General features: G+C 51.0%; 1 protein-coding gene and 1 long non-coding RNA gene across 6 annotated transcripts in view; one reads left to right on the top strand and one right to left on the bottom strand.

Annotated features, from left to right (window-relative positions):
* Nucleotides 1-25719, bottom strand: part of Grik3 (glutamate ionotropic receptor kainate type subunit 3) — a 212651-nt gene that overhangs the window by 129222 nt on the left and 57710 nt on the right. Inside the window, exon 1 of one of the 5 annotated variants that reach the window (XM_031378624.1) lies at nucleotides 22355-22637. The exons of the other annotated variants lie outside the window; for them this stretch is intronic. The gene's annotated coding sequence lies outside the window, so the exon portion shown is untranslated. Of the gene's footprint in view, nucleotides 1-22354; nucleotides 22638-25719 lie in introns of those variants that run through there. 5 annotated transcript variants of the gene reach the window in all.
* LOC116096623 lies at nucleotides 19903-22442 on the top strand. The gene is made up of 3 exons (XR_004121060.1): nucleotides 19903-20083; nucleotides 22041-22281; nucleotides 22404-22442. It is a non-coding gene; the product is annotated as an uncharacterized LOC116096623 (long non-coding RNA).

Below are 25719 nucleotides of genomic sequence, written 5' to 3'. Positions count from 1 at the left end.
GGAAGATCATTGTGCCCCATTTTACTGAGAAGGACACTGGAGAACCAGGAGTTTCAGTGAGTCAAGGAAGACCGTGTCCTTCCAAATGGAGTGGACAGGATACGTCCTGACCACAGTGCCATCTGGGCACGTAGTAGTGTCAGTGACTGTGTGAAGAGAATAGAAGGCAGCAAGCCACTTTGACACTTCCTTATTCTCCCAAGCCAGAACTTGATCTTGGGCCATCCCCAAGCAGGTGAGGTAGAGAAACTGAAGACCACCCACAGGCAAAAAGGAAGACTCTGAAGTCACCAAGGTCTGCCGAACAAGCCTTCAACACTGCTGTTTTCCTCTTCCATACAGGAGACTTGCCCAACCCTTCCAGCAAGATTGTCTTGGGCAGCCAAGTGAATGGCTCCTTCAACTTTGTGCCCGAGGCACCTCATTAGTCTCTCTCTGGCCTGGCCCTGGAGATAATTACACATTAAGAACCCAGACCAGAAAATTCCAAGAGTAGGCAACAAGTGAGCAAAGTGAATGACACAGAAATGACTAATCGCTGAGTCAATGATTCTCTCTCTCTCCCTTCCTTCCTTCCTTCCTTCCTTCCTTTCTCTCTTTCTTTCTTTCTTTCTTTCTTTCTTTTTCTTTCTTTCTGCCTGCCTTTTTTCTTTCTTTCATTGGCATGCAACATCCACACCGTGGATCCACAATGTGCCATGCCCTTAAGTGTTTGCAGGCTAAGGAGGAACCAGTGAAGCTGGGGAAGCCCATCTCTGCCCTGCCTTGGCCATCCACAAGCTGCTGTCCCTGGGTATCAGGTCGACCTTGCATTTCCTAGCCCAGCAACAGGGATCTGGCTAAGGATGAAGGCTGGTCTTCGCCTGGCTCATTGGATACAGCAGTACTTGAGACATCTGCTCCGACCCTGAGTACCTGCTGTCCATGTCCAGACTGTCACCCAGCATCTCACATGGGGGCATCAGGATGGCAGAAACAAAAAGATAGGACCAGGGCCCTGTCGTGGCAGCTCCTTAAATTCCCCAGGGCAAAGGAGGAGCGGGGAGGTAGAGAAGAGATGAGGGGAGGGGAAGGGAAACCAGTTTTCCCAGGGCTTGCTCTGATAGTAAACAGAACAGCTGGAAGGCACTGGCAAGATGCACTTGGAGCACTAGAGAATGCTGTTCCCTGGAGACAGTATTAGGGCTGCGAAGGAGCACCCTTCCTGGAAGGCTCTTAGGCTGGAGGGCTTAAAGACATTGCAGCGGCTTCTGCAGTCCCCTTGTGTTAGAATCCAGGGCTGGAGCAAGAGACTGAGGGGTACAAGGTGTGTGTGTGTGTGTGGTCTTGCTCTCATGTTCTAAAGCAGAGCCAGATCAGAAGGGAGGCCTGGGCCCTGGAGACATTAAGTAAAGGCTGCCGCTTGCCTCTCTCCTTCCTACTGGAAAGCTGCCTCCCCTTTGTTCCATAGCTGTTCTCAGCTCCGCTGTTGCTTTCCAGGTCATGGAGCGCAGTGGCTAGGAGCACCAGCTCTGTGCTCAGAGATGAGTCTCCCTGCTTCTTCATCTGCATAATGGGAGAGCTGGGCCGTTCACGTCTCATGGCTGCTCATCTTCAAGGAGATGACGTCTGCAAGGCACTTAGCCCAGGCCTGGCACACAACCCAGGAAGGACCTAGTACACCATGGCTACTGCCATCTTTATATTAAAGCCATTAGCAGGGACTGGGCTGACCTTAGTGCCCTCTCTGACCCAAAGGGCCAGCTGTCAAGCTGTGGGGTGAGCCAGGCAGCACCCAGCCAGGCTGCCCAGCCATTTTGGCCAGTGGGCAGGAGGTGCACTCAGCTGGCCCCACCCTCTGGCCACAAGCCACACTGTTCATTAAGCAAATGGACTGCAGTGGTCAACGATAGAGAGAAGCACAAGGTAGACACGAACGGGCCTCATCAACGGCGGGTGCCGAGCAATTTCCAGGGCTAAGTGGAACATATTTTTTTTCTGGTGTGGCTGTTTCAATCGACTCCTATTGTCTCCAAATAAACAGTGGAGTCAAAGCTATTTGTTTTCTGGACAATGTGCCAGTTTGGGGTGGAAAAGGAGGAAGGGGTGCAGAAGGATGTTGGGGAGCCAGCTGGGACTGGGTTGGTGGAGGTGGATATGACCCTGTCATGTGGCCTGGGCCCTCTGCTTGGGCAGAGACGGGTTCTTAGACATCTGGGCTCCCACTAGGGAATGGAAAAACCCAAGTGTCAATCACAGACCTTCAAAACTGGCAGGGACTCTCGACATTATTTAGACTGATCCTGCAACATCATTTAGACTGATCCTTCATGCGACAGATTGGAGGACACCGGAGATTTGGGAGAGAATACAAATGGCTCAAGATTGTCCATCAAGTCAGAGGCTCAGCCTGAGCCTCCCAACTCAAGTATTAGTAGGTAACTCACATCCCTCAGCATGCCAGCTCCAGAGGAGTCCTGGGGGTGCATAAACTCCATTCCCAAAAAGGTAGAGTCATGATTTGTACTTCTGAGTTCTGTAAAGAGAAGCCCAGAGAAGGTAAGTGACATCCAAGGTCACACAGGTGATGGACAATGGTGTTAGATGTTCTGCTCTTCCTGCTGTCACATGCCATATGACAGTGGGTTTCTTGTCCCTGTGTATGCCTGAGAGTGGACATAACCTCGGTACTCCAGGAAGATCCAACTTCTGGGGTACCTTGGCTTCCCCCAGGATGACAAATGCTGGGCCCCATCTCTCTCTGGTAGAGACAGTATTGACAGAAATGAGAAGGGACTTGTAGCTCTGGGTTAGCTGGGTGGGGGTGGGCCTGGGGTCAGCCAGGGGAACAGGTACCAGGTAGCATGAATACTGGGGCTCCAGCCAGGGTGGGAGCAAGATCTGGGCCTCCAGGGTACACGCTGACACTGGACACTGGCATTGCTCTATCCCAGAAAAAACAGGACACTTGCTCTTGATTTGGGGGACACAGAAAAAGTATCAAGAGGGATCTTGGCCTTGAGGAAATCCAGTGCATGAGGTTCCAACAGATGGCAGAGTCTGCAAACACCCCTGAATCTCTGTAGGGAGACAGACGGTCTGGTCCTTCTGTGACTGTGGAGATGGTGGCCAGAGAGGCTGTTGGGAAACTGAGTGGATCTCTTAGATACTGAATGTGATGATATCAACAGAGACTTCCAGATAGGCCTGCTTCTGAAACACACATACCCCATTGACCATGGCGCTGGCCCCAGGCCCCACATGGGCAGACAGCCTTACTGCTGACTGTACCAGCAACAGCAGGGACAGCAATAGCAACAGCAATGGTCACTCACAGACCCTCCTCTGTGCCCCACCCTGTATGGCTGGGTGATGTCAAACACCTCCCCAGACACTGGGCTGCTTATGGTGGCAGAACTGAAACCCAACCCAGGACATTTTGCTGCCCCTGGCACTGCCCCTGATCATCAGAATGTCACTTAGCCTGTAAAGACCTTGAGAATATCACTCGAACAGCAATTTGATTTTCAATATCTCTTCCAAGGAGTGAGGAAGGACAGAGCAAACACGGACAAGCATGGACGAAGACGGGAGAACAGTGGTCCCCATGGTCTAGACAGAGAAGCTTGTGTGCCTGTGAGGGGTGGTGCTGAAGTAGGAAAAGGAGAGCCCAGGGCACAGAGAGAGGGTGCTTAAGGTACAGAGAGATGGGGGGAAGCAAGAGCAGATTGGGTGTGGGGGACCATCTTCTCCCCTGCCCACTCTGGGCTCATGCTCCACACCTTCAGACCTTGTGACCTCTGATCCTCAGACCCTCTCTTCCTTCCCCTATCACAATCAGCAGAGGCCACCCTCTCCCTCCCACCAGCTATGCTCTTCCCTGTTGTTCTCAGTCTCCAGTTCTGTACTGCTCACACATGTGGCTTCTTGCCCCACCTCCCCCTGCCCTTCTGCTGTTCAGAAGGCCCTGGTCTGGCTGCCACCTGCAGTATCTTCATCCTGGCTGTGAGACCCTCTGAGATCCATCTGGTCTCCACCTGTCCTCCCTGTCTTCCACCTGCCTGCCCTGCTAAGTTTTGTACACTGGGCTCAGGCCATTTGATCAAAGAGAATTCCCAAAGAGTTCACACCTTCCAGCATTCCCCATCTTTCCCCAAGGTGCACCCAGGAGCCACCACCTAACACGCTGTTGCTTCTCCTATCCTCCCTCCCCGACCAGAGCAAGCAAGGTTACGGCAGAGACCCAATGTGAAGCTCTCCACTGGCTACAGCCCTGACTTTTTTTTTTTTTGGTCAGATGTACATGAAATACCCCATCTTTCCACAGTGTGGAGTCTCCTCACCCCCATGTGAGTTCTTTCTCTCCTCCCACGGGGTGGGTTATTTGCTACATCAACTAGTGATACTTCCCAGTCGTCCCACCGCACCCAACTCATGGTACCTTGTGCCCGTGGTATTTGGATGGAATGGAACCTTGACCCATCTCAGGGAATCTCTCACAGGCAGCCAGCTCTTCATTCCTTGCACCTCCCGTGGCTTGTTTTCCAAAGGGCCTGTATTTCGGCACCTGGCTCTAGGTGCCTTCAGCAAGAATCAAAAGTCTACATCTCGCTCGGCTCACCCATCCATGCTCCAGAACATCTGGTGCCAACTAGGCGGTAGGCCAGGTGCTCAGTTAACATTCCTTCATAGTAGCAGACATGAGTTAAACCTTGACGCCTCAAACATTTGTCTGGAGTCCACCCCCCAATACCATACCCGATGACCAACCTCTGTGGACTGGTTATATACTGATAGGGTCCCTACTGTGTGCCAGGAGCCATACATAAGAGACTCCATTGTATACTAGCCTGGACCATTGCATATAGGCCTTGTTTGTATGAGCTCCAATGATGGAGGGCAATTAGAGTTGTGCTAAGAGGAGACCCACTCTGTGCAAGATGAGCAAAAACAAGCCCCATATCTGATCATTTCTCAGTTAGTTATTAACAGCATGGAGAAGGGAGAAGAGTGCACAGGAGAGATTAATAATAACTATTTATTCTGGCAAATTACAAGTGTGTATAGGGCCATCTGTGCACACTGCTCCTCACCAGCCAGCCTAACACAGGAACCCAGCTCAGCTCTAGGGAGCAGCTGGGCCCTCCATCAACCTGCCTGTGCTTGGGAGGTGTGTCCAGCCTGCCTGTCACCAGCCCTGCAGCCCACTACCCTCCAGGTGGATGCCCAGGGGCTATTCTAAATACAGCCAAAGTTTACTCCTGTGCTGTAGGGATGCCCCCTCCTTCTGGGCTGAGCTGGGGGCTCCCTAGGAAGAAAGACATTTTAGGGCCCTGGGGTTCACTGAATGAGAGTCCATGGCACTGTAGGCTGCTCACGCTGCATGGGAATAAGACATCAGACATCCTGCTGTAAGCGCAAGGCCAGCCTTGCCCAAGGGTAAGTGAAAGGTCTAGAGAAAGCACAGCTTTCTGACTGCACAGCTCAGCAGGCTTTGGGCTCTGCCTGGCCCTACTGAGAAGCACAAGACCACCCAGGCCCACCCCGGACAGCCACGAGATTCTTTCCTCAACTTGGTCTTGACCTTGGCTTCAAATTGAGTGTCAACCTTATCTCCTCTGACCTCTAACCCTAGTGTAACCCCAGATGCTATGGTGACCTCCAATCCCTGCACAGACGGTACTACAGATCGGAACTCTCTCCACCCTAAAATAGACAGGCAGATGACAATGCCTAACAGAGAAAGCCAGCCACATGGTCACAGGGTCTTTGATATCAACAGCCTGGGAAGAAAGCAAAAACTAAACAATACACACTTGTTCAAAAAAATAGGGGGCTAAAGAGATTGCTCAGTAGTTAAGAGCACTTAACTGTTCTTCTAGAGGACTCAAGTTCAATTCCCAGCACCCATGTTAGGCGGCTCCTAACTGCCTATAATTCAGCTCCAGGGGAGCTGGTCTCCTTGGGCACCTCACATGTACATACACACAAACACAGACACATAGACACACACACACACACACACACACACACACACACACACACACGAATTAAAAACAAAAATAAAAATAAGACCAGTAACAATAACAGCTGGCATTTGGGGAGCATTTCTTGTATGAAATACAAGACACCATCTTAGATACTTTGCGTATATTAATCCCTTTATTCTTTATCATAACTCCATGTTATAGACAAGACACAGGAGATGATCCAGAAACCTTCCTAAAATCATACAGTCCAGTCAGTAAAGTATCAGAGTCAGGGTTTGAACTCGGGCACCAACTGGCTCCAGGGTACCTGTGTGTGTTTGTCACACTGGATTCACCCAGGTGTGTGCAGATCTTGCTTCAGGGGACGAGCACGCGCGCGTGCGTACACACACACACACACAGGTAGAGAGGGGGGGGGAGACAGAGACAGAGAGAGACAGAGAGACAGAGACAGAGATAGACAGAGAGAGAGAGAGAGAGAGAGAGAGAGAGAGAGAGGGAGGGAGAGAGTTTTATGATTGCAGCCCTAGAGGTGCAGAAATCAGCTCTGAGAGAAGAGGTGCTTGCCAAAGTTATCACAGCTGAGACACCATCACATTGGCATTCCAACTCAGATTTTTAAATGTAATCAGGCCTCCTTACTAAACACACATCCACCGAATACCATAAGGGAAGATATTAACACTTGTAATGATGCCATCCAGCAGAACTCTGTTAGTGTCTGGGCACAGGTCCTTCCACTCTTCTTCCTGTTTATAAAGTAATATTCTCCAATAAAGGGCATACGCTACTTAATTTACTTGACAGGTCCTAACAGATTTGCAGTCAGGGCACAGTTTGAGTGTGGATCCATCTTCCCACACTTCTGGATAAATCAGATTTCAGGGGAAGCAGCGGGAGTGGGCATCGGGTGGCTTCAGGAAACGGGCAGTGTGACTAGACACAGTCTGCCTGAATCAAGGCGAGTCTATTTATCCTCAGGATGGCCTCCATGAGAAATTGATGGCTCCCTGTGGCATAGCAGAGATGTCACTTTGTGGGGGTCACAGCTGGAAGATGATCTCCAATGATCCATGTTCCCATCGACCAATCACAACCAGAGGCCTGAAACTGAAAACTGAAAGCAGGAAGTCGGTGGGCTAGAGCTGGAGGGTCTCCAAAATGGCCGCCAAGATTGAGTAAAGCAAATGTCCTCAAACCCAAAGGTAAGAGCTCCCAGCATGCACAGAGGTGAGGGGAAGAGCTGGAGTGAACAGGGCTGCCAGAGCCAGAGGATTGACCTCTCTGGGTCACCCAGCATGCTCACTGTGGGATCTGAGGGCAGGGAGGCTGCACCTGAGCACCCTCTGAGGATACAGGGGCTGAGGGTGCCTAGGAGCTGAGCCTGACACAGGCAATGGCCAGGCCCACAGCGCCCTCCACAGGGATGAACTGGTATAACCTGAATTCAGGATGAGGAGGAGTAAACTTTAAGGAGACACTCCAGTAAAGGACAGACAAGATCAGGCATCCTGAGGCCGAACGAAGGGACTGCAGACACTGGGGTCTTTGGCCTCTCCTCCGCTGTTCTTTTCTCCCCAGTGCTCACACAGAGACTGGTCATGACTGCTGGGAGCCCTCTCCTCGGCAGTTCCGCCTCTGCCCTACTTATGTTGGCACCATGATGCCAGCCTCACACAGATTAATGAGGCCAGGCTGAGGACGCGAGTTGGGGGACTGGCCTTGTTTCCAGGTGACCAGATACTTGAGCCTAAATTAACTCTGACTACCTTTTGTGTTCGCCTCCTCCTGCTTGCAGGAGGAAAGAACCGGGGGAAGGAGAGAGAGCAGGAGGCACAGAAGAGGAAGAAGAAGGGAAGGAGTTGAAAAGGGGAAGAAAGCAGGGGAGGGGCCCGTGAGAAGAGGGGAGGAGGACAGGAGGCTGCTCTAGGTAAAGCTCCCCCACTCCCGGTCAGGAAATCCCCTTTCAGGTGGGCCTTTGTCAGGTGACCCCTCTCTCTCTCTCTCTCTCTCTCTCTCTCTCTTTCTCTCTCTCTCTCGTTGGAGGAAGGTCAAAGAACATTCCTCCCTGTGGGCTTCTTTAGCCCCAACCCTGCCAAAGCAGCACCTGGCCTTACTGGACTCAGCCAGGCTCCATGAGAAAGTGTCTTTCTCAGCAGGATGAAGGACAGGGACGGCTGGAACCATATAATACCACATAGTGATGAAAATTCTGTTCTCATCCCTCAAAACCCTACTTCAAGAGTCATGTGTATGTGTGTGTGTATGAGAGAGAGAGAAAGTTACACAATAGTGGGTAGGTTTCCATATTTTTCTCTTCAAACATTTTTTTTTCCTTTTGGTTTTTCGAGACAGGGTTTCTCTGTGTAGCCTTGGCTGTCCCGGAACTCACTCTGTAGACCAGGCTGGCCTTGAACCCAGAAATCCACCTGCCTCTGCCTCCCAAGTGCTGGGATTAAAGGCGTGCGCCACCACCGCCCGGCCTCTTCAAACATCTTAGTGTTAGTTATACCTTCCCACCCCCTCCTCTGCCCTACCTTCCCATCGCCCTCCGCACATCAATCTCCCTTTTTATCAAGTGTGCATTATTCTTTTTTATCAAGTGTGGTCTTGTCTCCTTGGGGCAATGTTGGTGGGGCAAAGAGACAGTGAGAAGCATAGGATGAAGGAAGTCCCCGCTACTGTACAAGCCAAGGGGAGGAGCAGGATGGGACGGAAGACTCGAAGTGTGCAGTTCTCATGTGCAGGGCAGGGGACCTCTTCAAGCTGGAACAGTTCCAGCTGTCAAAGGACAGGCAGAGGCTCTAGGTGTGCCAGAGACACGCACCTTAGGAGACGGCATGAGCCACACCGCATGAGGTGGGTGGCAAGGAGCGTGGGTCACCTTCAAGTGTCCCCATTCGGTCCTTCAAAGGGGGAGCTGCACACTGAGGACTGCTGAGAAGAGAAGGAGGCAACAAAGAGGGGAAGGCCCATACTCGTGCGTCCCCCTAAATCCTCACCTCCATTCAGTCTATTCGCTGGGCTCAGCTCTGCCCTCACGATGTGCCTCACTCGCCACCGTGGCACTAAGGATGTCACGTGGCCAGCCCTGCCTCTCAGAGCTTAGGAGAAGCCACAAAAACAGTGCCCTGACAGTCTACCTTGGGTCCTGGCATGTGCTAAGGGGTGCCCAACATGCGCAGAGAGGAATGAGCGCTTGTCCTGACACAAGACAGGAGTCAGCAAAGATCTTAGGAGGCCTCCCTGAGGAAAAGCCACAGAGCCGAGAGGTCTCTAAGGTGCAGAGGAGTCTGTGAGCCCTGCTGAGAGCAAAGGCGAGCTACAGGTGGCATTAGTTAGGGAGGGGGAGGGGCACTACAATCATATTTTCAGAATCTGCAGGTGTGAACAACCTGTGCAGCGGGTGGGGGCTTAGTGGCTAGGTCCCCAAGAACAGCTTGGATGGTAGCGGTCAGGTTGTGCTGGAGGCAAAGAAGGACGGGGAGACCTGAGGTGTGCATCAGTGTGCAGGGCAAGGGACCCTCAAGGGTAGGCTTTCTCCAGTCCAGATGGAGACGGGATATTGCTTTTCTGACAGAAGACTTTTTGGCACTCGCCACGCTGACTTTCTGAGCCACTCCTCACAACTGAGGTCTGTTATCTCGCCACTGTACTCTCCTAGCCTCTCAGCGATGGCTAAGGGCCAAGAGGTCGGAGGGCTCCTCTGAGAAAGAAACACGAGCAGAGCCTGGAGCCATTCTAGGTCTTGGAGGCCAGCAGCAAGCACGTGGGCTTTACTAAGTAATGGGGAGTCACAGAGAGAGGGTTCACAGGAGCAGCTTTGAGTGGTGTGGGAAGGCCTGTAGCATACAGGGAGCTGGAGAGAGAATCGAAGCTAGAGGCAGGACAACAGAGGCCAGGTAGCCCCACCGGAAGACTGGAAGATTGTGTTCCCGTACAGGCAGCAGAGACCCAAGAGTGTGTCTCTGCACTGAATGACAAACAGAAGCACAGATACCCCAGAGAGATATCCAGGAACACACACACAAGCTCACACTGAGCAGAGGGGCCTTCTGACCCACAAGTGGAAGTACAGAATGGTCAGGTACCTGAAGGTGTGGATGGAAGGACATTCCTAGGAGCATCACAAGGGTATATAGGCCTGTGGGCATCACAGGTGGCAGCCTCTTCCTGCCAGGACAGGGAGGAAGCCCTAGCATGCCCTAGCCCAGCTCTTCCCTGCATGGTAGTGCTTCGGGCCATGCCAGACTGGATGATAGCAGAGGCTTGACCCACCTGAGCCCCAGCTCTCAACAACACTAACACCCCCTAAAAGAAGAGCAGTCTGGTGCCCAAAACAGGACTCCAACTCTCCCATTCACTGAAATTCCAGAAATATGCCAGCTGGCTAGCTAGCTGCTTCCCCTCCTAAAATGGCGGCCGTGGATACATGGCTAATGGAAGGGCTCTGGACCAGCAGGGCAGGAAGGGACAGGTATGGTTCTACAATCTCAGGTGGACTGTGCACATCTGAGCATGGTGGACAAGCACACAAATGCCCAGACACACGCATGGAGTCTGACAGGTAGCATGAGGGTGCTTACCTGTCACACTAATGTGGCCCCAAGACCAGGATTGCCCAACAGAGCCTGCACACAGGATGCACATTCCCACACTGACAGCTTCCCAGGGTGCACTAATACAAACCAGGGGTACTTGAATCCACACAGTCTCAGGCAGCACATGGCTTGCATGCATATACAGCATGACAGAAGATGGCTAGTCAACACCCTGGCACATGCTACATGGGTACAGATGCCCTGCAAGGATGTGTACTAACACACACTTGCAGTCATGTGCACACAGACATCCATAGTGCCTCACCCCCTAACCCCACCCCCTGGCCTCTGTCTCACAGTCAGGGGTTCCCTCCCTTCTTCCCCTCCCGCTCCTGGACAACAATACTTGGGCTGAGTTCTGCCTGGTAGACCACAAGGGATGGATGTGGCCTGCATCCAAGGCCTTCCGTGACAGGATTGGCAACACCTGGACAAGCATTCTCAGAACTGGGAGCTGATAATGGACAGAATAGAGTGTTTGTTTCAGTGATGCCTCCTCCTTCAGACCTCTGGGTTTCTTCAGCAGCCAGGTTGGGAATAGTTGAGCCCTGAAAGCCCTGAGCCCAGGCGGAGGCACTGACGGGTACGCAGGGGCGGGAGCTTCAGCTACAGGCTTGAAAGGGCTGAGGTGCTGTGTAAGCAGAAGCCCAGAAGAGGAAAGTTCCTTCGCAAGATTAAATCAGTCAATGTAATATCTCCCCGCAGCCATTTAAATGACTCAAAGCCTTGACGGTGCAACTGCCACCGTTTATCTGAATGGTGGCCCAGAGGCAGCCTTCCAAGCATACCTGAGAGCAGAAGAACATGCTAAGCCCTTCCTTGGGACACACAGACACACAGGCTTCCTAGAGCCCAGGGAAAGGGCTGCTTGGGACCACGAGGACCACACATTGCACCTGCTGGCTTTTTCCTTTGTCTACCCAGCAAGGCTCTGAAAGTGTCTGGGATCAACTCTGCCAGACAACCTCAGGAGAGGCCCAGAGCAGAGTCTCTAAGACAAAGGAAACACAGCCCTGGTGAAGTGACAAGCTTAGCTGTCCCCAAGCAATCAACAGTGGCTCTGGGAGTGACATGGCTTTTACTAGATCTAGTTTACCATGTAGTTCTTTGCATTTCTGAAATCAAATATGAAGCTTTGCACCTTCTGTCTAGCGATGGTACCCACTCAGGGAGCTGACAAGGGAGGCAGCTCAGGACTTCTGTTCAGTTAGTATCTCTGGGACTGGATGGCTAAGCCTGGCTCCTGGGATCATGCCCTTCACTCTTGGCAAGCTCCCGGACACACGACTGCCCTTTTTGGGCTCTGTCCGGCTAGCTCCAGTGCCTACACAGCATAACCCTTCCTCTCCCATCCTTGGTCAACCAGTTGGGCCCAGGAACTGAGCACCCCAGACCCTTTCTATACCTGGATCAGCTGGGAAGCTAGCATGGCTGCTGAATGAAGCCACGAAGGGTAAAGGAGCTGATGTGTCCCTTCTCAGGAAAGCAGGACACTCGTCATGGCCATTGCAGCGTGGCTGGGGGTCAGTGGTCCCTCCAGAGCTAGAGCTGGTACAGGGAGAAGCCCCATCCTTAGGAGTGATATCCCAGGGACAGCAGCTCACTTGTCATCTCTTCTATGCTCCACTGATTTCAGCAGATGTTTGGTGCTGTGCTGTCTCCTGTACACAGAGGTGGACCCCAGGCAATACAATGCACCTGAGCACATGGGCCCCACACACATACACACAAACACACACATGCATCACACATACACATGCACATACACACACCCACAAACAAACACCCATACACATTCGAATTACACACACATATACACACATACACATTCACACACACTCTTGAGCACACACACAACACATATACACATGCATGAGCACACACACATACACATTTGCACGCACATATACACACACACATACACTCTCATGCACACACACTCTTGAGTGGACATACACATATACACATGCACGGGCACACACACACACACACACACACACACACACACACACACACCCTCCCTTCCTCCCACCTGCCCTCAAGGGCCCATCATCCCTCCATGAACAGACCTGCCTGGCTCAGTCCCTGGGATAGGGTTAAGGGGCATTCAGAGGCAAGCAGAAAAGGGACCTCAGGCTGAATTCTAAAGTCTGAAATAGCCCACCGCAAATTATCTTTGTTCTGACAGGCTGATTAGCATAATTATCCCATCAGACGAGAAGGGGGAAAAAAACAGGACGAGGAAGTGGCAGAAAGACAGCCAGGGGCAGAGCCAAAGACAGCAACAGGCACTAAGAGAGGAACATCTCCAAGGAGACTGCGGTAGCAGCATGAGCAAGAACACCCAGGGACCCAGGCAGCAAGAAGCCCCTTCCTTCAGCAGCTGAGGACTATGTGTGAGCCTCAGGGCCCATCCATACAACAGGAGGCTGACAGAGTGCTCTCAAAGGTCCTGCTAGCTCTCTACCTTGAGCACCTGAAGACATCAGACCTGGGAGGTGCTGGCAGACCCAAGATGCCAAGGAGGTGACCTCTCAGGTTGCTGTCGTCCTTCCTTGAGATGGATCGCACATTCTCCCCCTTCCCTCTAGTGACAGCCCAGGACCTGTGTGTTCTTGCTCTGTGCCAGGCACTGGGCAAGGCCCTTGCAGACACAGCAGCACCACAAAAGCCCAGAAGTCCTTGCTCAGGGTGCACACAGCTCAGCCTAGAGGGACACAGAGAAACCCAGCCAGGAGATTTCCCATACTAATAGTTGGTCTAATGAACAGGTATTCTGGGAACGCAAATAAAGGAGAGTTGTTTGTGAGTGAGAAGTCGTGGGAGTCTCTCAAAGCAAGAAAGCCCAAGAAGAGACTTAGAGAAGGACAGCTCCCAGTGGGAGCAGGGGACTGGACCTGGTGATGCTAGACACTATGACAAGGTCACAAGATCCAACACATGGTTCTCTCCACTCCTGCTGACCATCACCCTGAGCACAGAGTCAGCTTAACATATCCTCAAAGAACACATGACACAGGGGCTCAGTCTCCCTCCTGCCTTTATTTCTCCTTCAGAGGGTTAAATGTCTCCCCTCCAAGTATGTACAGCCAGAGGTCAGTCTAACCCTACACCCCCACCCCCTTTTAGGGGGTGATGCTTCTAAGATTCCGAAGAAAGGTCGAGAAAAGGACACCGAGCATCAGGGCCTAGACAACAGGTCGGGAGCTGGGAGCGGGAAGGGGCAGTAGAAAGGACAGAAAGGATGAGGGACAGGATGAGGGTGTCACAAAAGAGGACAGAATTTGGGAAGGGAAGAAATGGAAGGGGCCATGTTAGCTGGGGCCTAGCCAGCCCTGGGTCAGGGCCCTGGGTAGGAAGCCTGGGGTGAGGGTAGGCTGCATGCCCAGTGCCGCCCTCACCCATCTGTCTGTCCGCAGGCGCTAATCTCAGGCTTCCACTCCATCAGGCTGGCAGGACTCCTGCCCATTTGGCTCTTTCTGTGTGTCTGGAGGAGGTGGCAGGGGGCAGGCAGCAGGAAAAACAGCCCCGGGAATAAACACAGCCTCTGCTCGGCCTTCTGAGACCAGGTCACTCAGGACGCCAGGTGGATCGTGGCAGTCAAGCCTGTCACGCTTCCTGATGGCTCCCCTTGTGCCTGACTTGGGGCTTTAGTAGCTGAGTTACTCGAGTAACCACGAGGTCAAGGACGGCTTCCTGTCCAGCACCGTGCTGGGCTCTTCTAGGCATCATCTCACTGAGCCTGCACGCCAGCTCTCTGAGCTGGGTACCAGTATTCAGTCCCTTTGAACATCTAAGGTTCAGAGAGGTTTGGGAACCCACCCGAGGCTGCAAAGCTGGGAGGCGGTGGAAACCAAATCTGGTTCTCTGCTTTTCATCTGCTTTTTATCTTAGATTCCTTGTGATCTAGACAGAGGGGTGAGGAGGTGCAGGCCTCACTGTGGGAGCACCCCACTTCTGAAGGTGCAGGCCCTTTAGAATCATCCCCAGGGAAATGGCCTCTTGTACACTGTCCGGGTTGCTTATGCCCCCGCCTATACCTCTGCATGAATAAAGGTTGAGTACAGTGGGGGAGACCTGGCGGGAACGGAGTTGCGCATGGGGCTGATGTGCCTCAGCTCTCCGTACAGAATTGGTTATCTCCCTGTGCGGCTCTACCCTCTGCCTTACGCAGGCATATTTGAGGGTTCAGGATTTGTGAGAGTACCCACGAGTCCTTGCCTGACAGCCACATCTATATGACTAAGGAGGACACTGAAGGGAAAGAGTCAGCTCTAAGGACTCCAAGTGACCTGAGGTGGCCTCAGCATAGTTAACCTCTCTGTTTTCTTCTTCACATAGCACCCTGGGTCAAGCCCCAATTCTTACATCACCCAGCTAACATCTCTGGCTTCTGACAAGCTGACTTAGATACCTTCTCATGCACCATCACTGGCAGCCATTTGTAGTTACTCACCAGAAAGCAGCTCATGGTGCCCACTGGATAGATGAGAAAGTCAGTGGGGAGAGAGAATTTGTTCAGAGCCACATCCATAGCAGCCTAGAATCAAGGCCATTTGCACCCCTTACCCTGCCCTGTCTGCAGCTCCTGTGATGTGACTGACTAGTGCTCCTATCGCCAACAGTATCGAGTTTGAGTCTCAAGTGTCACTTAGAAACATAATCCCAAGCTAGGGAGAGAGCTCAGTTGGTAAAATGTCTTCTGCACAGGCATTGGGACCTGAATTCAGACCCCCAGCACTTGGGTACTGTAGCACGGATGCCTGTAACTTTGTTGTCTTTGAAAGGACAGACAGATCTCTAGAGTTCACTCGCAGGCCAGCTTGGACAATCTGAGAGCTTCTAATCCAGCCGAGAGACTCTGCCTCAAAAAATAAGGTGGAGAGCAACCATGGAAGACATCCGATGTCAACCTCTGGCCTGTACATATATGCACAGACACACATGTGTGCATGTATATATTCACACACACATGTATACACACACACACACACACCTACACCCCACATATAAAGGAAAGAAAAGAGTAATCCTTAGGGGTCCGAGGAGTTCTCTGTGGTGTCCACAGGAAGGCTCATAGCTTCCGGGGCACTTCTCATTAAACGAGTCAGTTTCCAGGAGAAGGATGTGAAGTGGGGCTGATTCTCCCAGTCGTAAGACAAATGCCTGCTGCTCCCATTAATGTTTGTCACACAGCAGAGCTGCAGAAGTGGCAGCTGAGTGGAGGGGCCCTACAGCGCCTGGTGGAGAGCGTAAAGAACCTGACATGGGAGGCCCAGGCTCATCCCAGAGCTGCCCTCACTCAGAGCTTGACCTTGGGCCAGTCCCTTACCCATCTTAGGCTTCTATTTTCTCTTCTGTCAAATGACGGAGTTGAATTAGACGGTCCCCAAGGTCCCCAGTAGACTGAACCCTCTAGGAGCCTGTGATTCGTGTTTCAATTAAAGTTCAGCAGACTGACTATCAGCAAATTTAATGACTCTTCAAAGTTGACTACGGCAGGCAAAAAAAAAAAAATTATAAATGTAATTTTATCAAAATGGGAGAAGATGAGCAGAAGCAAGCAAATAGCATTTTGGCCATGCCTGCCAGTCCATGAGCGCCTGCCCTTGCATGGGTGAAAGGCGGAGTGAAATTGAGTTCTCGGGAGAGCACCTAGGTTTGCCTTCCCAGACCCAAGGAGAGAGCAGGCTCTAGCCAGGGGGCAAAACAAGACTCTTGGGGTTAATTTGAAATGAGGGGGAGGGTGGAGGAAAGTCCCAGAAGAGAGTGATTTTAACCTACCTAAAAGAGGAACCTACGACAGTCACAGCCAATTCTTCTCCATTTGACCCAAAGGCCTCCCGATCTCCTGGAATTTGGCCTGGGAGACTCTGAAATTGGGTACTTCAACCCCAGGGAGGCTAAAGGGTCTCTATGCGCCCTCAATTTCCCCCAAGAAACACTACAAAGAGTGTGATTTAAGGAAAAATACTATTTGTTTCTCAATTTACAAGCAATTACACATGATTTACAGCCCAGCCTGCCTCTTGCACAAGCAGCCCCATAATTTACAAGACCATAAAGTCCGGGGGCTCCCATGCTCCCGACACTGTAAATCTGGCCTGGATGGTGACTCCGGGCAGAAATGATTAATCTGTCCTACCAGGGATGAGCCCCTCACAGCGCTACATTAGCAGGGGAAGCATCATGCTGAGGCGGCACTTCTCCACCACACCCGTGACACCTGTTTTGCACTGGAAGAGAAATATGGTCCAGGTCCCACGAGGCCAGGCCAATGAAAGGTGCCAGCCCGGGATGCAAGCCCAGTCACTTAAGTGCTGGTGTGCATGTACCTGATAGAAGCCCTTAGCCCTCTCTCCACAGGCCGAGTTCCAGCCCAGAGGGGACTTGTGACAACTCAAGCAGGAGATGGAATCAGACGGGCAGCAGCCAAGTGTCAGACACATAGGCCATGGTTTGGCTTGGTCCAAGGTGAAAGATTCTGCCAAGCCAACGGCAGCCTTGGAAGGTTCAGCAGCCAGCTTGGACTGGGCCAGCCTGCTTTATGGGTCTGCCAGGACAAAGATGGGCAAGGAGTTCAGCACCAGGGATAGTTCCTAAAACAATGCCCGCCCAGAGATGCCTGGACCACCCCAGCAGTCCACCCCTCCAAACCTTGAAGGCTAGAGAAGACCCTGGATTGAAAGAAAGGCCACATGGCCTCGACAGACGGGAGGTCCTCATCCGCCCAAGAGTCCTGTCCCCTTCATCTTGAAACTGGGTATGTTAAGACATCCCTGAAGCCCTCAAAGACCCACCAGTAACTTAACAGCTAAGGATCCTTCTTCCAGCCTGTCCCCTCCCCAGCACTTTTTTCTCCACACCAATTCTGAGCAGAACCCTTGCTGTCTGACTAGACAGAGACACATAAGTGGGTGACAGGAATCACTGATATTTGTTGTGTCCTTGTTAACTATCAGATCTTATGTTGGCCCCTCTGGAAAGAATGTCCCACTTGAATCTCTGGATCGAGGCTAAACTCTTTGAAAGACCAACAGTCCTGTGGAAGCTGTAGAAATGACTCAGTTGGTAAAGTGCTTGCCATGCATACACAGGGACTTGACTTCCAGCAAGCTCAGAAAAGGCCAGATGTAGGAGCACATGCCTGTAACATCAGAGGTGGGGCAAGTGAAGACAGGAAGATCTGAGGGGCTCACTGGCCAGCCAGTCTATTCAAATTGATGAGTTCTAAGCGTAATGAGAGACCTTGTCTCCAAAAATAAGGTAGAGAGTGATAGAAAAAGATAAATATTAACCTCTGGCCTCTGAAACTTGCCAATGCACATGTACATGTTTGTGTGCTATGCATGCTGGCACATGCAGACAGACAGACACACACAGAGAAAGAGAGAGGGGGGAGGGAGGGAGAGAGAGGGAAGAAGAGGAGGAGAGGGAGAGGAAGAGAAGCAGACAGCCCATGAAGCAGGTGGTATAAACCTGGCTCCTACCTATCAGAGGACACTGGTATGTGGCCGCAGCCATCCTGTTTCCAGATCCTGCCTGCTTCACCACTGAATGACAGCGACTCCATTAGAAGAGCACTGTGTGAGTATGAGCCCCAGCACACAGATCAGCCTTTCAGGCCTGAGTTCTCACCCCCCAGCTCCTGCCTGCATCTTCTCTATGGACAGCTAAGAGATCAGGGAATGTGGGCTGAAGCCCAGGACTCCCTCCTGATCCCAACAAAGCCCTGAGTATTTTCCATTCATTTTCCTCTGGCCTGACCTGGCCTGGCTTTCTGACTTCAGAGCACAGTAGGGCCCAGCTGCAGTGTGGTAGGGCCCTGTTGGTGAGGAAGGAGCAGAGAGTGCAGGTCAGCTGTGGTCAGCTGGAAGGATCAGCTCCAGGATGCAAGACCACAGCCCCAAGCCCGGAAGGTCACAAAGTGACAGCACAAGAGGCAGAGAGGACATGGGGTGGAGAGTGACACTTGGCATATAGGAAGCAGGTATACTAGGTCATGCAGAAGGGTCAAGAAGGTCAAGAAGATGCAGAAATGCCGGGTGGTGGTGGCGCACGCCTTTAATCCCAGCACTTGGGAGGCAGAGGCAGGCGGATCTCTGAGTTTGAGGCCATCCTGGTCTACAGAGTGAGTTCCAGGGCAGCCAGGGCTACACAGAGAAACCCTGTCTCAAAAACAAAAACAAAAAAACAACAACAAAAAAGAAGATGCAGAAGTGTCATCTTCACACAGAAGGGTCAAGAAGATGCACCCGGCATTGCCATTCACAGGCAGGTTACGGTTTTCTAAGGCCCTGCTTCCTCATCTACATAATGAAACTCTAGACTAAAACACATCCTTCTGAGAGTACGTGAAATGGCAGATCTGGGAGCCACGGTGAGCGCTCAGCAGATGTGATTTTTTAACGGTGTGGTAATGATTTTCACCATCAAGGAGCCTGTCCTGCATCACCTGGACCAAGAACCTGGAACAGAGGCCAGATTCGACCAGCGCTGCCTGAGAGGCTCACCAGCTGTATCAGCAGGCATACGTGATGGAGGTGACCCTACTCACACAGGCTGTCCTCAGCATGTCTCAGGTTAGAACAGAACCTCTGTGGACTCCTATCATGGGGCATGGAGGATTCCTCTCTCCTACCCCTCTGTCTCCTGTTTCCTCTCACCCTCTTCCTCTTTTTCATCCCTATCCCCAACTCCTTTTTCTTTTTCTGACTGTTCAAACTATCTTCCTTGCCTTTTGTCCTTTTCCCTTTCAGTCCCTGCCTCTTCTGCCCCACCATCACCCACAGGATAGATGACCGGGTTGCTATGGGGTTGGAGCCTGCTACCCTGAGACGAGGCAGGACCATCTCACTAAAAGTTTGCTTGGCTAGAATCATCCCGGGTTAAGACACCCCTCCTCCTCTGAGCAAGAAGCATCTTAGCCTTTCTCTATGGTCACTTGTGGACAGCTCAAATAAAATTACCCTCTGTCCTTCCAAAAGACCTAGCTTATAACTCCTTTAACTGTCAGCATCCCTACAGTTCCAGCAGCGTCGTTCTCCTTACAAACCCCACCTCCTATCACCAGCCCCGGCTCCATTTGAAGGCATAGTCTCATAAGGGCCTTGCCAAGACCAGAAACCGGAAGGCTGAACGGCCCATTTCTCTACCTTCACATGCCTCAGGGACAGACGTGACGCTAGGCAACTCTGGGCACTGAAACCTCCATCTGAATCATACTTCTACTGCTGTTGACAGTCCTCAGTGTGAGTAAACAGAGTGACTCATCCCAGAGACCAAGCCCAGGCACAGAGCCCTCCCTGCCCTTTCCCAGGGGACCAGCTACATCAGTAACCTCATCAAAGTGCCCAGTGCGACGCCAGCTCCCAAGCCCTGCTCTCTCAGCCTTCCCTCAGGAGATCAGAATCATGGATGGACACCAAATACCACCTCCTCTTGCCCCAGATGATTCTCACTACCAAGGATCTTGCTAGAAAATGCCCTCACTCAACAACTAAGTCCACGCAGGTAGGTTTCTGTCCAGCGTTTTCTTCTTGGAGGGTAAGAGGGAGCCAGACAGAGCAACTACAGGAAAAAGAGAGAAACAGACACAGACAACTCAGGGGACCACCATCTCTCCTCATAAACTATCGGAGGGGACTTACTGTAGTGGGGATGCTGTCATGACATACTCTTGAGACCAGCTCCAGGGTAACCAGGAGAGGGCCAAGTCTGCCACCTGGAAACAGAACTGGGGTCTTTTGCTTTTGGTTATAGAATTCTGGTCTTGACAAACTAATCTCTCCCACATAGAGTCTTCTTAATCTTTATTTATGTTTTGTTCATGTAAACGTATAGGTGTTTGTGCACGTACACGGGTCCATATGCAAGTGCCGGTAAATGTGTGAGTAGAGAGGCCAGAGGTCAACATCCAGTGTCTTCCACTGAACCTAGAGCTCACAAATTTGGCTGGATCTCTAACAAGCCCAAGAGGTCTTCCCATCCCTGCTTCCTCTCAAATATGCTTTTTACACAGAGACTAGGGTCAGACCCAGGCCCTCATGTTGTACAGTGAGTACTTTACTAACTGAACTATCTCCTCAGACTTCCATGTATTCTCTATCATCCATCACTGCTAGCATCGGTCATACTGTCAGGCATGTTGCTAAGCCTTATTAATATACAACTGAAACCCCTCAAAGTGGAGAAGTATAAATAGAGTGAGAGGTGTGTTGGGTAACCCACATGCTTGGAGTGGAGGGCACTCACTATAGGGAGACTCTCTATTTCCTGAGGAGGCCAGGAAGGGCTTCAATGCAGAGGAGACAGCCGAATGAACACCCAGACCTACAGACTTCTCAAGGAGGTTCAGTGTCCATGAAGTCTTGGGTTCTGGTTTAGGTCCTCTCAAACACATTTAGAGTACAACATTCTCACCAAAAATCAGTCACCCACAGAAACCTAAAAATGTGTATATAACTATTGTATAAGCCAAAAAACCATTCAACTGAGACCAAACATGACCATGAGGAAGCATATAACAGGAGCCTCCTCCCCAGGGACAGAGTACAGGGTAAGGGTAGTAAGGTGGATGGAGACTATTTGTGTGGAAGATAGGACTGTCGCTGGACACATCAGCTGCTATCACTGGCTAGGGACCCATGTTTTCAGGAACCAAAGTTGCAGAGGGCAGGAGCAGAGGAGACTATATAGATTAACAATACAGCTTCTGCATTTCAAAGTTCCCTTAGAACTGTAGAGGATGACTTTGCTCTTGACTCCCGTGTCTGATCTACGGGGACTGTTCTAGCTTTATGTCTGTCACTGAAATACAAATCATGGCAAAAAGCAATGCAGGGGAGAAAAGAGTTTGTCTTACCCTTCCAGCTCACAGGCCACTGTAACAGAGAAGTTACAACAGCAGGAGCCAGAAGAAGCTAGTCATGCCATATCTCATCAAGAGCCGAGACCAATAACAGCATGCATTCTGCTTGCTTGCAGGGTTTCTTTTCTCTTACACTGTTTAGGACAGCATGCCTAGGGAATGGTGCTGCCTAGGGTGGACTGCATCTTCCCATATCAATTAACAATCATGACAATTCCTCCCAGACAGGCTCATGGTCTCAACTAGATCTGGACTCTCCCTCATAACTCTCTTCCCAGATGGGTGTAGGTTGTGTCAAGGTCACAATTAAAAACTAACCATAAGGGCCCTCCAGTGCTCTGTCACCTAGCTGGCTCAATCCAAGCAGCATCAGCCTCCAGGTTCTATGGCCTTGCTCACCAGAGTAAGCTCTTGGAGCATAAGTCACAGTTGATGAATGTTTTATAGGATGGGAGAAGGATGGATGGATAGATCTGGTGGGTGGGTAGGCAACTGAACTCAGTTGCATGCCATCTGCTCTCCTGGCACTCTCTGCCCAAATTCATCTCATTTTTGCAAACTGGCTCCTGACACTTCTTCCCTGGAATCCTTCCTCCTCAGGTCTTCTGCACCATGATCATTACCTTTTAGTTCCTGAGGAATGGGTCTACCGGCTCACTGGCGACAAACTGGGCCCGATTCCAAACCACCCTGCAGTGCCATTTATAAGGATCTTGGCTTTGCAACTGGCTCTTCATGACGTCTCCCGCTCAAGTAGCCTACGAATGCCCTAAGAAAGATGCCGCTTTTTCCTCCGCTGTGGTCCTGGACCACTGGGCAAGCCAAAGGAAGAACTCACAAGGTGAGGTACTTACAACAAGGGAGATGTGCCAAGGCACAAAAACCAGTAGCCTGGCAAAACCTAATTTACCTACCCTCGTATGCTGCTGGGTGATCTTGGGTGACTTATCTCTGAACCTCCAGGACATGCTCCGTCTGGCTCTGCTGCAGCCCCTCCACGCAACACCAATGCAGCTGTCAATCATGGTGCCCTTTCTCCAAGCCATTGGAATGGGTAAGTGTCCAAGCTGGCAAGTCAGCAGTCATCCTCCGTGTCCAGACATGGGCTCCAGGATGGGCATGGGCATGTGACCAGTATAGAGAGTGTTAGATGAGGCTTGGCAGAGGAAAAGTCTTTCCTACAAATGGAAGAAAGCCCGTGCTATAGAAAGAGCAGAGGAAAGCTACATCTGGGTCTCACAGGAATAAAGTCAAGAATGCTATGACCTGATCAGCTAATTCTAGCTGTTCCTAAAGTAGTCTGCACCTAGACTGTCCAATGGTGGCAGCCTGCTAATTCCTTTTGCTTAAGCTATTTTGATTTGGGCTTCTAAAATCAACACAGTACAAGTTCTATTTGCACCACAAGAAAAGATGAGAAATAAGCAAGTAGCTTGTGGCATGTGTGTCGGGGGCCAGCTGTGGTTCCTCATCCTCTGTTCTCTCCCTTAAGGTATCCAGGTTCTACTGCGTGCCAAGCTGGAAAGATGAAATGAAGTCCAGAATGGGTAGGGTCTGCAAGATCCTAGTCCGGCCGGGAGTAAGTGGGGAGATGGGGTCCAGAAGGTCTTCTCTGAGTATCTTAGTGTTACAACTCTTTAAGACAAAGGCCTTCTCTGACAATCTTCAGTGAAACACCTCTCTTAGATGATCTTAGCTTGTGCATATGTATTTTATCTAGTGTGAACCAGGGCTATATATGGACCTTGGAAGGTGGGAAAGGAGTTTGCAGGTATATAAAAATCATTGGCTAGAGCTTAAAGTTCTGTGAATGCCTCATTTGTGTGGAGAGGCATTCCAAAAATCCCAGGTACTTGCCCAGCAAGCTCCCCGCCTCCTTTTCTTCTGCTCATTATGCAAACTGAATGTGGAGTCACAGAGACCTACTACACTGCTAGGGGTATGCAGGGGAATGTCCCCAGTTCACTTCTCTGCAGAACAGAACCCCTCCCTGGGCCTGGCAACATTGCAGTCAAAACCTCCTACACCAATGGTAAAACTTCTTTAAACAGAAATGAATCCGGGATCCAGGCAGAAGAGAACTTGAAGAAGATGGACAGTTTACTCAGTTTCAGTCAGTATCCCAACACCTCTACATGAGACAGCTCCCAATCCGTCTTAACAGGGGGCTGCTCCATATGCTTGCCGTTCAACAAAGTTCTTTCAGAAGAAACTCTACGAGACCTAAGAGACCCAAGAACAGCCTCACAGAGCCCACACATTGATTGGGATGTTCTGGACCCTGCAAGAACTCTACTCTCCCTAGGTCCCAAGATCCAGACACGGCTGGGCATAGGTAGGTTTGACTGGAACCACCCAGTGTCAGCATCCTGGAAGTGCATAGTGTATGCATCCTACCCCAGTCTAGGTGAAGAACTGCATGGTATTCGGTGCCCTTGCCTGGTAATCACATGGCAGAAGGGAGGGCCAGGGGAGGAACAGGCCCTAGAGAAATGGATCTTATCCCAACAAGGTTCTACCACCTCCAGGGTTTCCTCCCACTTCCCTTCAGGCTGGCCGGCCCAGGTACACAAAGCCAAGCTTGGGGACAGTAGAAGGGACATGCCCCATGTCTTGAGCACTTGCTATGTAAGATTTTTCTTGTAGGGTCTCTCCCAATAACCATCTAAATTAGGCATGGTTACTCCTATTGAACAGACCAGGAAACTAAGGCTGAGGGGAAATGTGAGTTGCCCAAGCTAGTTGACAGTAGAGGTAGGACACAACTCCACAAGAGATTTTTTTCTTCTACACCGTGGGTTGAGAGAGGGCCCTGAGCTCAGCTGAGTGGCCCCAAAGGAATCCAATTTGTCCGGATAGGTTATCACCAATATCAATGTCACCTTTGAGCATCAGATGTCCATTGGCCCCCAAAGATTTGAGGGGGACTCCCATTAGGGTTCCCTGGGAGGCAAGTAAAAGACTCAGTACCGCATGCCAGCCTGGACTCTGCCCCAAGCCAACAGAAGAACAGCCAATATCTAGATGATCGATCATATCACACACGTGCTCCCTTCCTCTCTCAGGGATTCCAATAGCTCTGGGGACAGCTCTGGGGACAGCCTGAGACCTCCCTGCAGAGTCTGTCTGCAACCCAGGGCATAAGCTTGACCTCGGGGTCTTTGCTTGAGACCCTCTTTCCTGCACAGTCAGGCCAACCTCTGTTCTGTTTAGCCATTAGTCTGCCACTTTAAGGAGCAACCCTCTCCAAGCCCAGGATGAGGTGTCGAAATGTTTTTAGACAGCACAGCAGGTGTTCACGAGCGGTGAACAGCATCCTAGACTCACCTGATTTCAGCACAGCTGCAGTGGACAGTTCCCTGCACTGGGCTAGGTTGTTTTTCTCAGTTTGGGGAGGAGGCGGGGTGCAGCAGCTGGGGCTAGGGACTGCAGCCTCCTGTCCTCCAGCGGGATGAGTCTGAGGTGTGTCTACTCTGTTCTTCAAACCTTATTAAGAGTGAGCCCCAATTGCCCACAGCAATAACCAGCTCAGTATGCTACTGGCTTTGATCCCACTCCCGTCACACGGTCTTGACTCCTCCACTCCTGTTTCTTCCCAAATAAGCTACCTGCACTCATGTCCTCATCTGAACTTCTACTTTCAGAAGTAACAATCACACAAAGCCATGAAGCATTCCAACAGTGATGGAGTCATGGGAACACAGGTTAAAACACAAACTGTATAAACGTTGTAACCCAAAAAGGTCCCTTCCTGACCAACGGATAAACAATGTGGTCCAGACACACAGCAGAATGCTAGTAAGCCTGCAAAAAGGATGACATGCTCTATCCACCATAACACAGGTTAACCTTGAAGACATCCTGAGCAAAGCAACCAGACATATGGGACGTACCTAGGACAGACTCAGAGAGAGACAGGGAGCAGAGCAGAGGTTACCAGAGCCTGAGTAGATGGTGGGAAAGCTCTAGAAGCGGAAAGTAGTGACTGTAGTACAACACCATGAACGTATTCAGTACGCTTAAAAAAAATGGTAATTTCACGTTATGCACATTTTACTAGAATGAACAACTTTTAAGTTTCTGTTTAAAAATGATAAATCCTGCCGGGCAGTGGCGGCACACACCTTTAATCCCAGCACTTGGGAGGCAGAGGCAGGTGGATTTCTGAGTACGAGTCCAGCCTGGTCTACAGAGTGAGTTCCAGGACAGCCAGGGCTACACAGAGAAACCCTGTCTCGAAAAAAAAAAAAAAAGAAAAGAAAAAAAAAAAAGATAAATC

Source organism: Mastomys coucha, unplaced genomic scaffold (assembly GCF_008632895.1).
Source record: "Mastomys coucha isolate ucsf_1 unplaced genomic scaffold, UCSF_Mcou_1 pScaffold18, whole genome shotgun sequence".
NCBI classification, from domain to species: domain Eukaryota; kingdom Metazoa; phylum Chordata; class Mammalia; order Rodentia; family Muridae; genus Mastomys; species Mastomys coucha.
Note: the sequence above shows the minus strand (reverse complement) of the source record. Positions and strands in the feature narration are given on the sequence as shown.